This window comes from Mixophyes fleayi, chromosome 5, assembly GCF_038048845.1.
Source record: "Mixophyes fleayi isolate aMixFle1 chromosome 5, aMixFle1.hap1, whole genome shotgun sequence".
Lineage (NCBI taxonomy): Eukaryota > Metazoa > Chordata > Amphibia > Anura > Limnodynastidae > Mixophyes > Mixophyes fleayi.
In genome coordinates this window covers 121,896,752-121,913,207 of record NC_134406.1, presented here as the reverse complement: position 1 = coordinate 121,913,207, position 16,456 = coordinate 121,896,752, and the positions used below count along the sequence as shown (strand labels likewise).

General features: G+C 41.5%; 1 protein-coding gene across 16 annotated transcripts in view; it reads left to right on the top strand.

The window, feature by feature from the left end:
• The window catches only part of LOC142158631 (poly(rC)-binding protein 3-like), a 1,531,228-nt gene that overhangs the window by 422,622 nt on the left and 1,092,150 nt on the right, over positions 1-16,456 (top strand). For 2 of the 16 annotated variants that reach the window (XM_075212775.1, XM_075212767.1), the window contains exon 1: positions 4,103-6,625. The exons of 13 other annotated variants lie outside the window; for them this stretch is intronic. The gene's annotated coding sequence lies outside the window, so the exon portion shown is untranslated. Of the gene's footprint in view, positions 1-1,597; positions 1,671-4,102; positions 6,626-16,456 lie in introns of those variants that run through there. One more of the 16 variants, XM_075212768.1, reaches the window with a different exon arrangement.

Here is a 16,456-nt window from a genome sequence, read left to right as displayed (position 1 = left end):
GCACACAGCAGAGACAGGTGCAGCTTGAGCTGTATAGTCCTTAAGAGCAACACAGCAAAGGCACTAACGATCCAGGTGAGAGATAATAGAATAGGTAGGAACCTAACCAGGCAGGTAACTTGATCAACAGGCCCAGAGGAAAGTGAGGCAGTGCCTTTTCAAGTCTGGAGCCAAAACAGGAACCAATAGGAAACTTAATTAGAAGTAGCCAGGTAATCAGTCTGCACATGCGCAGAACAGAACTTAGAGGTTTGAAGTCTGTTAATGAGACACAGGTGAATGTCTCAGTCTTTGTCTATGGAAGCCGAATGAGCAGTGTGTGACAATAGACTTTGTATTAAAAACTAGATGTATGTGTGCCACTAGATAGCAAAGAAAATGTGTATGCAAGAAAGATTGACTATATAAACACATTGGGCCTGATTCAATAAGGAAAGCAAAACAAATAGTAACTTTGAACCTTTTTAAAACCATGTTGCATTGGAGGGAAAGGCAAATTTATAATGTGATGGCAGATTTATAGTTGGGGTAAGACATGTTCTAGCTCAACTTTAAATTTCAGTGTACAAATAAAGCTGTCAAGTATTTGTGTACTACATGAAAAAAATCCAGAATTTATCTTATGTGCAAAATGATAAACTAATTTGCACCCCTTGCATTGTAACATTACTTTCCTTAATGAATCAGGCCCATTGAATTTACATTACACATTAAAATCATCATGATTTATGTATTTAATGTAAAACAAATTTTTAGATTTCTAAAATCCATATTTTTATGAATGATTATGCTTTTGAGTTCTTCATTTTTTGTGGGTCAGATTCTCCTGGGTAATTAAGCCTCATGCTGAACATTTATTTTATAATATATATATATATATTTTTGTGAGCATATGTGTGTGCATATACTGCAGTCTGTTCTCTCTGTCTACATATGACAAGTAAAGTTGGCAGAGCGTTCTTCCACCCAGATTCAAATTGAAACAAATCTTGGATTTCAACATTGTCGGGATCTATGCTCAAGTCCTGAACTCTTTTTTAAAAGGCAAGTTGCGTGCAGGTTGCATCTGAACATCAATCAGGCTCACAAAACAACACTCCTAAATGACTTAATTCAGGAAAATAAAAAAAAAACACAAACCCTCTTTCTCCACTTTATTGCTCGCCTAAATCATGGGATGGATCTATTGATTCATGTCAGCTTTGCAATCCAATGGGGAATATATATATATTGTAACAAAACCGCACCCTTCTCGTGGTACTTTTGTCACCTTCTGTTGCAAGAACACCCAGCAGATATCAGCAACACGAAAACTTCTTGTTTTAAATCAAATATATTTATTGTTTGCATCACAATAAATAACACTTCTTCTGTCAGGATGACACCAGCAAGCATTCCCTTTTGCTTACACCTCCTGGTGACCCTACAGCTAACTAGACATAGACTAGCTCACTACTGACTGGCCAACTAGTTCAGCGTCAGTCACCTCTGACAAGAGCACAACTCCAGGTTAAATACACAGGGCTCCTCCCACAGGCTTGGATGACTGACAGACGACACTCCCACCTTGTCATTAAAGGAAGTCTCCTCAGGTGCTCTGTAATGCCTATCCAGTACAGCCACCCTTATCAGCTCTGCTGCTAGCTGTGGACACAAACACGTTAAAGCATGTAAGTAAATCACATTTTACATCTACTTTATCACATGTTTCTGACCTGGACATAACTGAACGTAAGTTAAATGCTACACCTGTATATAACTTGGTTTACAGCCTTTTACCTGCAGACTGTTAGCTCCATAGCTAATTCCACTCTGAGAGGCCTGTGGCAAACCACTCCCGTTGCCACAATATATATATATATATATATATATATATATATATATATATATATACTGTATATATTGTGTATATATATATATATATATATATATATATATATATGGTACATCAAACTTCTTGTCATTGTTTTTACATGTTGAAAACTATAAGAAGTGCATTTGACCAACTTAGAAGAACAAGTAACGTTCAATGTAAGAGTTAAGGGAATGTCTGAAACTTGCATCTGTTGGTTATTTTTTAAGCACTAGACTTCACAGCTTCAGCTATTTCCTTGTGTTCAGAGTACCTCTTGCATAGCTGAAAATTATGCCATATCCTGTGTGGTTTATGTTAATATATGTTTGGAAGCACTGGTGTAATGTACTGCACTTCAGTTAAACCTCCAGGGCATCCTTGTGATTCTAAGATGTGCAGTATTTTTGAACATTCTCTACTAATCTTCATGCACGTCACTAGACTCTATTCAATTAACTGTGTTACACAATTGTTTGCAGAAAGCAGAGTACATAATCTAGAGTTAATTTAATGTTGCATATAGGCAAAATATACTTTAGAAAGTAAATTAAAATACAATCTAATTTTCCTGCTTCTATAATTCAGAGAGCTACCTACGTATACTTCCAAATTGTTCAAGTTAGGTTTGTAATTCTGATGCTGAGTGCAATATAAATATTTTTCCCTTACAAATTCAACCAGAGCAATTACTAAACCTCTCATTAGTTACATGATGAACTTTTTTGGAGCATGTTCATGTTCTCTAACATTTCTTAAAGAGACATTACTGAAATAATATTATTTGAGTTTGATTATTCTGCTATATAAAATCTTTTTACATTCCTGTTTTCCCAGTTTGATTTAGAGATTTTCCCTTACTCTTCTCTGTTCGCTGTCAGAAACAGACATTAAAGCAGGCACTTCTTAAGGCTTAACTCTTACCAGAAGAATAGCAGATGTGGAATTGTATTGCTTTAGCATGTTTTGCAAACTGTTTATTTAAAATAACAACATTTAACTGATATGCAAAATAAATTAATAATAAAAACATATACAGTATAGCCCACAAACATAAACTATATCTTATCAGTGAATCCTTAAAATATCAAGGCATCCAAATGTAATAATAAGTGTCACAAAATTAGTACAAGATGAAAAATAATAAAGTATAATCTAGCACTGCATATAAACACATATGTGAAAAAGTGATATAGAGTGATAGTAAAAATTATACATATATTCATATATGAAAGTTCTTCAGTTAGCTCCAACGATGAGCACAATATCCAATTACATAGAACAAGAAAACATAAACATAGTATAATACTGTAAACACATTGCAGTGTTCCAAAAACAGTAAGTGATTTAGTACATTATTCTCTTCTGAAAATTGTTGTACACCAAGGTATCCAAAGGATGCTGTCCCCCTTATATGAATGCACTAACGATGTGAATACTTGTATTAAAGCATCATCACAAAATTCAAAAGGTCTCTCAATGGTATAATCACCCTATTGGTATTCCACTTAGAATATAGATTCTTGATAGTCAGCTCTTAGTAGGTCACTTTAAAAGATGTCTGAAGAAATTTCTTTCTTCTAGGATACAACTTCAGCATAACTAGTGAATTTCCCATATAGACTACATGATCAAATTGAAAGGGACTAAAATTGGGAAAAATCTAGTGTAGTATTTCAAATATAAAAAGCAACTGCATAATCTTATATTGATCCACATTGAAATTCATGTTCTATGTTGTGCAACTATTCTCCTAACTAGTGCAACTTCTCTTTTAAGGAGAATCCATTATGTACTGACTGTGCAAACACAGTTACAATATTTTTTATACCAAATTATATAACATTTATGAACACAGGGATACACAGTTTATAAATTTAGTCCAGCTATGGTAGAAATCATTGATAACTACGTTCTGGACATTTGAGTTTTTATGCAGTGCACCGAGCATTCTTTAGCTGACAGGCACTTAATATAGACAACTTCGATCAAATGATGTTACAAAATCTATGTATACTACACCCACTGCAACTCAACTATCTAACTGTATACTTTCTTCATTAAAAAAGCAATTAGATTTCTTTGTCAAGATCAGTCTTTTATAAATCTGTATTATTGGTTACTAGTAATATTATTTTCCGGATTATGTTCTGGGTATCATAACAACTATCAGATACCAGGTCAGGTATCAGATAGAGGAACAATTACAAAAAATTTTTTTTGTACAACAAAGTCTATAAAAGAAATGAAACAGCGGGAGCATGGCCTGGAGCAGCATGGAGTAGGGTGCTAGTTTCCTCAGCTCCCGCATAATCCTTTAATAAATATCCTGTTTCCTCTTACCGATTTCTGCTGAAAATCAAATCTGCTGCCCTATAACATATAGTCTCCCCTGAACCAGTGTTGAAGATCTTGGAAGCACAGGGGACCCCTTGCTGGCGCTCTGACGGGAGGTGAACGGGACTTCTGTGCGGGTGATGGACATGCCGACTCGCCGCTTGTCTGTTGAGATCTGCTGTGTATCCCCCCAGTGAGTGCCGCTTACAGCGCTGTTGCCTGGAGTGTGGACGCACCTGGCTATAACGTTCCCTCAGCATTTCTGCTCGGTCATCGGAGGGGGAGAGGATTGAGGCAAAGGCGGCGCCCGCCATCTTGGATATCTATTCCCTGCAGATACGAGGTGAGGTGGCAGTAATCCCCTTACTAATTGCTGGTCCGCTACATCTCGCGGGTGCCTGGAGGTTTGTTCCGCATGGGGCGCAGTTACTCTCAACAGCAGCGCACTTCCTTCGGTGTAATCACCTTGGTGCCTAAGTCAGACGGACCGAGGTAGGAGAGCATCTTTGGGTGCGAAAGTTTTGCCTGTCAGTGGGGGCATTTGTCTGCGTCTGTTGAGGCACCTGAAAGCAAGTCAATGCTGAAAAATGCTCAGTGGATACAGTTAGTGTGCCCTAATATGTTAAAGAGGAGATAGGCAGATGGTGTTGCGGGATAAAACCTTGTCTACTTTCATGGCTGCAGGGAGAGCACTGTGAGACATATGCCCGCCATTTTATGCATCTGCAAGTTGAATCCTCGTGGAAAAAGCTACTTGCAATCTGTTTTTTGAAATAGAGCTCTGCAGTCTGTGATAAGCAGCAGCTCTCAGCTGTACCATACAAAGCAATATCTTCTGTGCTGATTAGCTCAGCAAATAATTTTGTAAGGGAGTGACTGTGGGATATTCTCTGTGGGGTACTGACTCTGTATTATTATATTGTATCTGTGCTTTGGGTGAAGTGTCAAAACAAGGGGAGGAAAAGGAAATAATAATTCTGGTCATATACTGCTGTTACTCTGATATAATATATCTGCAACACTATAGGAAAGCACAACCCCGGTACAGCTGCGGCGGCTAAGTTGGAGCGTTACGCTCGCCAATCTACATCACTGCTCCTAAAGATACTGGGCAACTAGCTGCTGTACCGGAAAATTCACCTAATCTGAGCCCGCAACCCACTGAAATTCCTCCTTCTCTACAGCAGATACTTCAAGCGAAAAAAAGGTCACGGATAGGATATATGAGGTGCAGGCCGACCTCTCTCTCATCCGACATGATATTAAAAAAAAAAAAAGGCTGGGAGAAGCGGAGCACAGAATTTCATCCCTGGAAGACGCTGGCGCTCCTGTACAGAGACAGATTGCGGATTTGGCGGCTAAGCTAGGCCAGTGCAAGCAGAAATTCTCTGGTATGGAAGGGCGCTTAAGGTGTAGTAACCTGAGATTTGTGGGTCTTCCAGAAAAATCAGAGGGTCAGAACCCCGAAGCCTTTTTGGAGAATTGGTTGACCCAAGAGTTCGGGAAGGAAGCCTTCTCTCCTCTGTTCTCAGTTGAAAGAGCACATCGCCTCCCTCCTCAGGCACCATCGCCTGGAGCTCCACCTCGTACATTCATTGCAAAGATTCAACATTTAAAGGACAGAGATGCCGTCCTTCGCCTGGTACGACAACAAGGTCCTTTAAAGTATAACAACTATACTGTCTCAGTCTTCCCTGATTTCACCATGGATGTACAAAAGTCCAGATCCCAGTTTGGTGCTGTTAAAAGAAGATTGAGAGATTTACAATTGCCATATGCCATGTTATACTCTGCAAGATTGCGCGTGTCAGCGGATGGGAAGCAACACTTCTTCACGTCTCCTAAGGATGCTGCCGATTGGCTGGATCGTAGACTGCCGGCTGCGGAAGTGGACACTTGAAAGCTTAAGTTTAAATCTCAAATTTTTTCCCTTTTGTTACCAATTTAACATTTGCTGTTTCTAAATATTGAGTATGCTTTCTCATTATTTGTCCAAAACGGCTTTGAAATAATAGGTTCTCTAAGGCAGAGTTGGTTGGAGGATTTTATATACGGGAGGCCTCCTGCTAGTTATAGCTATCCTCTCAATTTTTGTAACCAATTGTTAGATAGTTAGGTTAAACTGGGGTAATCCCTGAGGAAGCTCACTGCCTTTTGGCCATGAGCGAAACGCGTTGGTGATAACACTACCACCTACTGATTCAGCACTATCAAATGCTCAACACCTTTATTCTAGCATGCTAGATCGCCACCTCCAGCCTACTGAGTACGCAACCGCTGTCCGCGAGGGATACTAAGAGCGCGCATACGCTACCTCCGCCACACACAGGCTGTGAGTCTGCGTCCTGCACCACTATATAAACCAGAGGCAGGAGACGCCGCCACACTATAGGAGGGACCCCCGCCCAGCGGATATCTACTATCAAGTGTTACCAAGTAAGTCACTTCGGATTTTCCATATACTATTTGGGATAATCTCTTTATATCGGACAATTCCTTCACCATCGCCACAATGTACATGGCCTCTAGGTCCACTTAGTGCACCTATTCGAGTGTCAGTACTCTTTTGGGACATCTGACTCATTTTGATTTGCTACTAATCAACAAAGTTGAAAGGGCATTTGTCTACATTGCCATATCGGACATTCCACAATACGGGTTACAATACCCAGTGGACAATTGATGTGTATGGAGTGATATGGTTCAATTTCATCATTTGTTTTTATTTGCTTTTTGTTGTTTCACATACCGTTTACCAAGTGCAAATGTCAGTTTATTCTGTTTCCGGCCGGAAAACTTACTGTGTACATTATGTTGCAATAAATAACATTAACCACTCACTTTGCTATACATGCTATACCTTCTAGCGCCTAGAACCTGATATACCACGTTATAAACTGGGGTAATCTTTACTAGTTTAGGGATCCAAGTGTACTTTAGCGGTTAGTGTTGTGCTGAGTATGCGGGGTGGGAAGGAAGGGTTTGAAATGTGTATTTCGTTTTACACTTGTATGTTTTTTTTATTTGTTTTAAATATGTTCCTTAAATGTCAGCCGTGGTAATCTACATTACACTTTGATGTTGAAGCTTTACGGGATCGGTGCGGGGCAGGTTCAGATTGTATTTCAATGTATAACGTGACACTGTATATTTGTTGTGTAAATGTTATGCTTCAGGTATACTGGGACTGTGTTAGTGTGGCCATTCTATTCTCTAACATATGCTACCTAATATGTCATGGTAGGGATTAGCCGGATGGTGGGGGGGCTCCGTCTGCTCACCTGGAATGTAAGAGGATTGAATGAGAGGGTTAAGCGTAACTTAGTACTTTCGCAGCTCAAAAAATATACCCCGGATGTTGTGTGCTTGGAGGAAACGCACTTACATGGTGGTAAAGTAATGGCACTTAAAAAACCATGGGTGTGGTGGGCGTATCACTCTGTTCATTCGCCTAGTTCTAGGGGGGTGTCTCTGTTGATAAAGAAAAATATGCATTTCTCTCTGGAATGTTTACAACTAGACCCTTATGGTAGATACATTTTATGAGAGCAATAATTGATTTTTCTCCAATAATAATTCTGGCAACATACATTCCCCCTCCATATGGTACAGAATTGCTTGGAAAGGCAGCTTCATTTATATCCCAATCGCCAGATACACCTGTCATCTGTATGGGGGACTTTAACAATGTTCCTGACCCTATGTTAGACAGATGGAGAGAGACTCTTGGTGCAAGACCAGTGGGTTCCTCTCGTCCTACTGCATTTTCTAAACTTCTTCAGGAAATGGGGCTTGTGGATGTATGGCGAGTTTGCAATCCAGATGTGCAACAATTCTCGTGCCACTCTAACACACATAATACTCTCTCTCGGATAGATCTTATCATCTTATCCTCATGTCCCCCATTTTGTCACCTCTAGTCTCCAAAATTGAATATCTGCCAAGAGGTATATCAGATCACTCCCCGGTTTTAGTACAGGTGGCCTATATGGTGGATAGGGGAACTCGTTTTTGGAAACTGCACCCAGCCTGGATGCAGCCAATGGCGGGAGGTGCTGATCTCATAGTACTATGGGAGGGCTATTTTGGGGATAACTCTAACGCTAACCCAGCCTTGTTATGGGATACATTTAAGGCCTTTTTGAGGGGAACACTTATAAAGAAGGTGGCAGATACTAAAAAATTCAATCGTTCAAGGGAACTGGAATTGGAACAGTCCTGTAGGAATTTAGAGTCTACGTATTTATTGTCACGGTCGGTGGAGGTGAGTGTTCAGTGGTTGGATGCACAGCAAAAATGGTCAGACTTTTTGTTGGATAAATCAAAAAGGAGGTTGCTATTCTCTAGACACGCGCAATACTCGGTGGCTGATATGGATGGTAGTTATCTGGCCTGTTTATCTCGGGAGGAAAGGGATAGCAGAGTAATTACAGCCATTTATGATCAAAATGGAGTGAAACAACACGTAGGGGTGGATATTGCTAATTCCTTTTTGCTATATTACAAAGAACTATATGCTTCGAAAGTGTCCTTTACGAACTCAGAGCTTCATTCATTCTATCCAAATCCCTAGTTTGACTAATGAATCTGTTGCCTTATTGGACGCCCCTCTCACAGTTGAAGAAGTTGAAATGGCAATTAAATCCTTTCCTAACGAAAAAATTTGATACGTTTTTTGTCCCACAATTACATGCTCACTACGCCAGAATACTGGAGTCAGATGTAATGCCTGCCACAATGTCAGAGGCTTTAATTGTTGTATTGCCCAAACCAGGGAAAAATCCTTTGTACACTGATTTATATCGTCCAATTTCTCTACTGGGTTCTGACGTTAAAATCCTTGCTAAAATCCTTGCTAAAATCCTGGCGAGAAAACTTAACTCGGTTATTACTGAAATTATTCATCCCGATCAGACGGGATTTATGCCAGGCAGATCCACTACAGTTAATTTGAGGCGTTTATTTTCACACTTGCAGATGGCTCACCTTGCTGAGCCGGGGGCTGCGGTGGTATCTCTGGATGCTGCCAAGGCCTTCAACTCGGTGGAGTGGGTTTATCTGTGGAAGGTGCCGATTAGGTTTGGCTTTGGACCGACATTTATTCATTGGCTTCAATTGTTCTATAGCGCTCCTGTGGCGCGGATGTGTGTGAATGGATATACCTCAGCTACGTTTGATCTGGGTAGGGGCACTCGTCAGGGGTGTCTTTTATCTCCAGCTTTATTTGCAATAGCCATTGAGTCACTGGCATGTATGATCCGTTCTCATCCGGGCATACGGGGTCTCCCTGCTGGGGAAGGTACATATATTATTGCTCTATATGCGGATGACATGTTATTGTTTCTGGCTGAGGCGAATGGTTCCCTTGATAACCTATTGGAGACTGTTGACAATTATGGACGTTACTCAGGAGTTAAAATTAATTGGGATAAATCTGTTATTTTTCCGGTGCATGGTAGTCTTTCAACCCAGCCTCCATTGGAACACCCTCTTAAGTGGACTCTCTGTTTTAAATACCTTGGCATTTGGGTTTCATCGGTGGATTATGTCAAGTTAAATGTTGATCCTATTACTGAGTACTTTAAACTAAGATTCCACACTTGGAAACGCCTGCCATTGACTGTGACTGGTAGGGTTAATCTATTTAAAATGATAATGCAGCCTAAATATCTTTATGTGCTGCAACATTCTCCCATATACATTCCGAATAAGCACTTTCAACTCATAAACTCAATACTCTCCTCATTTATTTGGGGTGACAAAAGGACAAGAATAAAAATTTGTACTTTATGTAAATCCAAATTTGATGGTGGCCTGGCTGTGCCTAATCTCAGATTATATTACATGGCAGCTCAGTTGTCACAATTGATTGAATGGATGAGTGGATGTAAGGCCGGCTCTTTGTCAGGCCTTATTGGTGAGCGGGCGGGGCCTCAGTTCACCCCATTGCAGGTGCTTTTGATGGGTTGGAGCCGTAAAATAGATGCTACTATCATTACACAGGCTGTTAGGATCTGGAACACGGCACATAAAATCCTTGGGAGGAAAGGAGTGGATGCAGATACTCCGATTTGGTATAATGATAACCTACCTGAATTGCGTAAATTGAGTGGGGACTGTTTTTGGCGCCGTCTGGGTGTATCCTCGTTAGGTCAGCTCTATGAAGCAAGTCTTTTTAAATCTTTTGATCAATTTAAAAGAGATTTCCAGATCTCCCAAAGGGCTTTCTTTCGCTATTTGCAAATCAGGCATGCTACTCAGTCTCAGTTCGTGAATACCCCCTTATATTGGCTACTTCTCCTGTTAGATCCCTGTTAGGGAGCTTGAAAGGTTGTAGAGTTATTTCCTCTGTGTACGCGGAGCTTAATCACCGCCAGACAAATAATAGTTTATTACCTTTCAAAATAAAATGGGAATCAAATATTGGTCCAGTTGATGAGGAGGAGTGGTGTGATTTTCTAAAAAGCATTAAATTAGCCACCTCTTCGGTTCGTTTTCAACAAATTCACTTTTATATTTTTCATAGGGTATATCACACTCCTATGTCCCTGGCAAAAATTGATAGGTCTCGGAACACTGATTGCCCTAAATGTTCTCAGCCAGGATGTGATTTCTGGCACTTGCTATGGGACTGTCAGGTGGTTTATGCCTTCTGGAAAAGAATATGGAAATGCATTGTTGGGGTTGTTCCTGGAGTCCCTCCTCTGGAACCTAAGTTATGCCTATTCGGGATATCATTAGAGGAAAAACTGAGTGTACCTCTTTACAAGTTTGTTTTCATAGCAATTACTTTGGCAAAAGTTATCATAGCGCGTAATTGGCTCACAAATGTTAATCCAGATTTTCATAACTGGATGGCTTTGGTAAATGAGACCATGGACCATGAGAGATACACTTATACTCTACGAAGGGCTGAGCACAAATATCATGAAATCTGGTCCTCATGGTATGGATCCAAGTATAGACGAAAAAGGGTGGTCCAGGATGCCAGCTAGCACAATGAAAGGGTCATATATGGTTTGGGCTTAACTAAACTAACTCCATTGATTCTGCTCTGATGAATGTTGCAAAACTAGGCGATACTTTGGACACTGATAACAGTAAAATATTCATGCATTCAATGATGCTTTTATGTACTATTTTTTTTCAAAATTGGACCTGCTCCATTCCATTCTCGTGTTATTAATTTGTAAGACCTAAATACTTTACAAGAATATCTGCTACCGCACTGATCTCTCTTTTCTGTGTTTTGATAAACGGCTGACACATGTTATATTATGTTATGTAATGTTATGTTTTGTCTTTTCATTTTTCTAATTTTGTTTTTGTTTTTGTACATTTTACCTTATATGTACTAAAATTCAATAAAAAAGTACTTGATTAAAAAAAAAAAGAATTGAAACAGCTTTATCTAACTATAAAATATATAAAGGGTATATTAATAAATAAATATCAACCATGATGATCTTGAAAATGGCTGGTGAATATAATCAGAAAATCACTTAAATTACTCCCAGTGCTGGAGAAAATTCTTGCACTGCTTTTCAGCTCCAGAGAATAATCATGAACAAAGTTCTTTATGAATGTTATATATTTAGGGTATATTCTATTTTTCAACTGTCTAAATGACTTTACATCCCCATGAACACTTGCTAGCATCAAATTATTCTTTTAAAAGATCATTTTAGAAATATGTTACAGGGCTTATAAACTTCTTATATAATGTATAAATTTACATAATGACTTTGAGTACCCACAGAAAAAAATTCTAGGAGCTGATAAATCTAATTATGGCTTCTTGCAGGGCCTGCAAAATACCACAGCAGATTCAATTCATAATTAAATGAAAACGTGAGTGATATATGATTTCTCATGATTTGGCATAATAATATACATCATTAGAGTCTTTTCTTACTTGTTTCTTTTTTATGACCATGTATGTTTCACACACAAATTCATCACAGAAAGCTATCTGGTATTGCATATTGGAGTGTAATCATGGCCGGACTAGGACTAAAAATCAGCCCTGGCATTTAAAGCTCACAGGCCCACGTGTTGTGGGCTCCATGCACTATATTGTTGCACACTGATGCTGGCGCAGTACAACATGATGTAGTATGAGTGTGTGTGGGGGGGGGGGGGGGTATTTATTTCTGCTAATGACCCTCAACATTACATTGTTAGCATCCCAATTACATCAATAAATACCATGACAATACATTATTAGTACCCAAATTACAGCAATAAATAACCCCCTTTACACACACTCATGCTACATCAATCACCCCCACATTACAGCAACCAGTATCACCCCCCACATTACAGCATCCGGCATCACCTCCCACATTACAGCATCCAGCATCACCCCCCACATTACAGCATCACCCCCCACATTACAGCATCACCCCCCACATTACAGCATCCAGCATCACCCCCCACATTACAGCATCCAGCATCACCCCCCACATTACAGCAACTGGCATCACCCCCCACATTACAGCATCCAGCATCACCCCCCACATTACAGCATCCAGAATCACCCCCCACATTACAGCATCCGGCATCACCCCCCACATTACAGCATCACCCCCCACATTACAGCATCACCCCCCACATTACAGCGTCCAGCATCACCCCCCACATTACAGCGTCCAGCATCACCCCCCACATTACAGCGTCCAGCATGACCCCACACATTACAGCGTCCAGCATGACCCCCCACATTACAGTAACCGGCATCACCCCCCACATTATAGCAATACCCTCTCCTACTTATTAGCAATACTAAGCACCAAACACACTACAACATTGCCACCACCACGCCACCCCATACTACAGCAATACCACCAATTATACAGACGCCACTGTAGGAAACAATGTTTTGCTTTTTTCAAATCTCCCACAAAATAGCAACAACGAACAGAGTACTTACACACACACAGGCGCAGGCTGACGGATGTCTGCCCGGGGGGCACACGCCGCACAGGCGGCCGCATCACATGACACATTTATATTACTTCCGGGGGCGGGCGGCCCTAATAGCCGTGATTCTGAGCGGCCCGGGCCCAACCCGCCCCTGCACACACATATATGTAACAGGTACCCTTTTCCCTCAATTAAATAGTAATGGCAGAATTTTCATGAATCATTCCACATGAAATAAAACATATATCTAAAAAAAACATAACTATTGAATGATCAGTTGAACCCACACGGCCGCATTAAAAGTATTTCCATCTACAGCAAAATGTCAGAGAAAAATATTTTTGTTTTACTACAGTAATTGGATATGCGTCTTTTCTATTCATTTTAAATAACACAGTATATCAATTAAGGGGGATAGAGGAGGTGGGTGAGAAATAATTGGATGTGATCCATCAGTTTGATTAGATAGGAAACATTTAGATTATTTACCTGGAGACGTCTACCCCCTTGACTCACAGGCAGGGCTGACAAGAGGAATTTTGGGCCCCGATACAGCAACTTCTTTGGGCTCCCATCATATTCAACAATGAAAGACTTGCCTTTGGCAGAAGTTCATATGATGCCACACAGTAGTGTGCCCAGTTCATATTATGCCACATCGTAGTGCCCCAAGGTCATGTTATGCCACATAGTATTACCCTCAATTCATATTTGGTCATGCAGAAGTGCCCACAAATCATATTATGGCATAGTAGTGCCCCAAAACATATACCATACAGTAGTGCCCACAAATCATATTATGTCACAACAGTGCCTCCAAATCATATTATGCCACAATAGTGACCCCAAATAACATTATGCCATAGTAGTGCCCCCAAATCATTAGTAAAGCTCAGACAAAAACTCATTCACAAATAAAAATTGGTACAGCATATCAGATACTGAGTGTGAGTCCCAAGAGCAGCTTAATACGTCATATACAATGCAGACAAAAATAGATATATTGACACAATTACAGATACAATTTATGACAAGCAATGTTTTTTCCTCTTAATTAAAAATCTCTGTACAGATAAATATGCAAAAAACATTACAGCGCAATAATGAGCAATACATAGTGTTAAACATTATTGGATACACTGTAGTGTCCCCAGTTCAAGAAAGGATGGTTAAAAACATATTGCACACGAGAAAATATATGAACTTACCTGATTATGGCATCCTGTGTTCTGTTCTCCTACTGGGCGCGCTGGGCAAGGAGGGATCAGCAGCTGTCAGCTCACACAGGCAGTCGGGAGCAGGAATAGAGGGCAGTGGTCGAAGCAGAAATTTAGGAGTGGGGTATAGAAAATATAAGTGAATGGAGTATGAAGGCTTGATTTTTTATTTTATTTAACACTTGTTCCCCCTGTGCATTTCCATTCTTCATTATTAATTGTGTTTTATGATAGCTGCATCCCTGACATTCGAATTCTTAAGATGTCTCTCCCTTTACACTTTCTTTTACCTATGCCCCTGCACCATCTTCTCCTTTGTCCCTCTCTCCTTTCTCCGCTGGCTCTCACACATCTTTCTGTACCACCTACTCCCCTGGCTCTCTCACACGTCTTCCTGCACCCCCTACCACCCTGGCTCTCTCACCCCCTCTCCCACCGCCCCATTCCCCCTGGTTCTCTAACCCCCTCTCCCAGCGCCCCCTTACCCTTTGGCTCTCTCACCCCCTCTCCCAGCGCCCCCTTCCCCTTTGGCTCTCTCACCCCCTCTCCCAGCGCCCCCTTCCCCTTTGGCTCTCTCACCCCCTCTCCCAGCGCCCCCTTCCCCTTTGGCTCTCTCACCCCCCTCTCCCAGCGCCCCCTTCCCCTTTGGCTCTCTCACCCCCTCTCCCAGCGCCCTCTTCCCCTTTGGCTCTCTCACCCCCTCTCCCAGTGCCCCCTTCCCCTTGGGCTCTCTCACCCCCTCTCCCAGCGCCCCCTTCCCCTTTGGCTCCCTCACCCCCTCTCCCAGCGCCCCTTCCCTTTGGCTCTCTCACCCCCTCTCCCAGCGCCCCCTTCCCCTTTGGCTCTCTCACCCCCTCTCCCAGCGCCCCCTTCCCCTTTGGCTCTCTCACCCCCTCTCCCAGCACCCCCTTCCCCTTTGGCTCTCTCACCCCCTCTCCCAGCACCCCCTGGCTCTCACCACCTCTCCCAGCACCCCTTGGCTACCTCACCCCCTTTCCCAGCACCTCATTGCTCTCACCCCCTCTCCCAGCACACCCTGGCTCTCACCCCCTTTCCCAGCACCCAATGGCTCTCACCCCCTCTCCCAGCACCCCATGGCTCTCACCCCCTCTCCCAGCACCCCATGGCTCTCACCCCCTTTCCCAGCACCCCATGGCTCTCACCCCCTCTCCCAGCACCCCATGGCTCTTCCACACTCTTGACCCCCCCGCGCGAGAATGAGGGCACCCACGCGACCCCCCCCCCGCGCGAAAATCGCGGGCACCCCCCCTCTTCAGTAAAAAAAACCCAGGAAACTCACCAGTGTGACAGTGCACAGCATAACGGGGGAGGGACCTGAGGAGCGCGCAGCAGAGGTGGCTGGTTCCTCCCCAGAAGACGGGAGGAGTCGGGCCGGCCCATCCAGCCATCGGCCCTTCTGGCATTTGCCAGAAGTGCCAGATGGCCAGTCCGGCCCTGAGTGTAATTAAATAAAGGATGTTCTGCTTATTTCAGACCTGCCTCGTTTTGTTTCTGCAGTGTTCAGGTATTTTGATAATTCTCACTAAGAAGATTTCATACTCAGTTGATCTGGTATTGTCGCTTAATGTTGTTCTGTCAGTCTGCAAATATAAATAATGGAAACAATATAATGTTTATAGGTCAATTAGCTTGACTTAAAAGTAATTAAAATATAGCAAAACATATTGTAAAGGGTTTGGTTAGAATTTCAATAAAATTGTATGTGCATTTAAGTATTCTCTGTACTAAAATACTTTCTACAGATTGATATATTGTGTCAATTTTGTGCATTGTAGTAGCATTTGTAATGCAATAATAATAAGCCTCCATAGAATCAAAGTACTTTAAATGCAGCTATCACATGCTAGCTGTATAAAAAATGAATTGGTTTTTGAAATAAAACTTACTGAAACAAATTAAAACATAATTGCAACGGTGCCATCTGTATCACACTGCCCCTTCATCACATTGTGCCCTCCATCACAGTTTCTCCTTTATCACATCGTGCCATGGAGCCATCTTTATTACACTGTGCACCCTTATCACCATCACACTAAATGAATAATATATATATATATATATATATATATATATATATATATATATACACACACACACACACGCA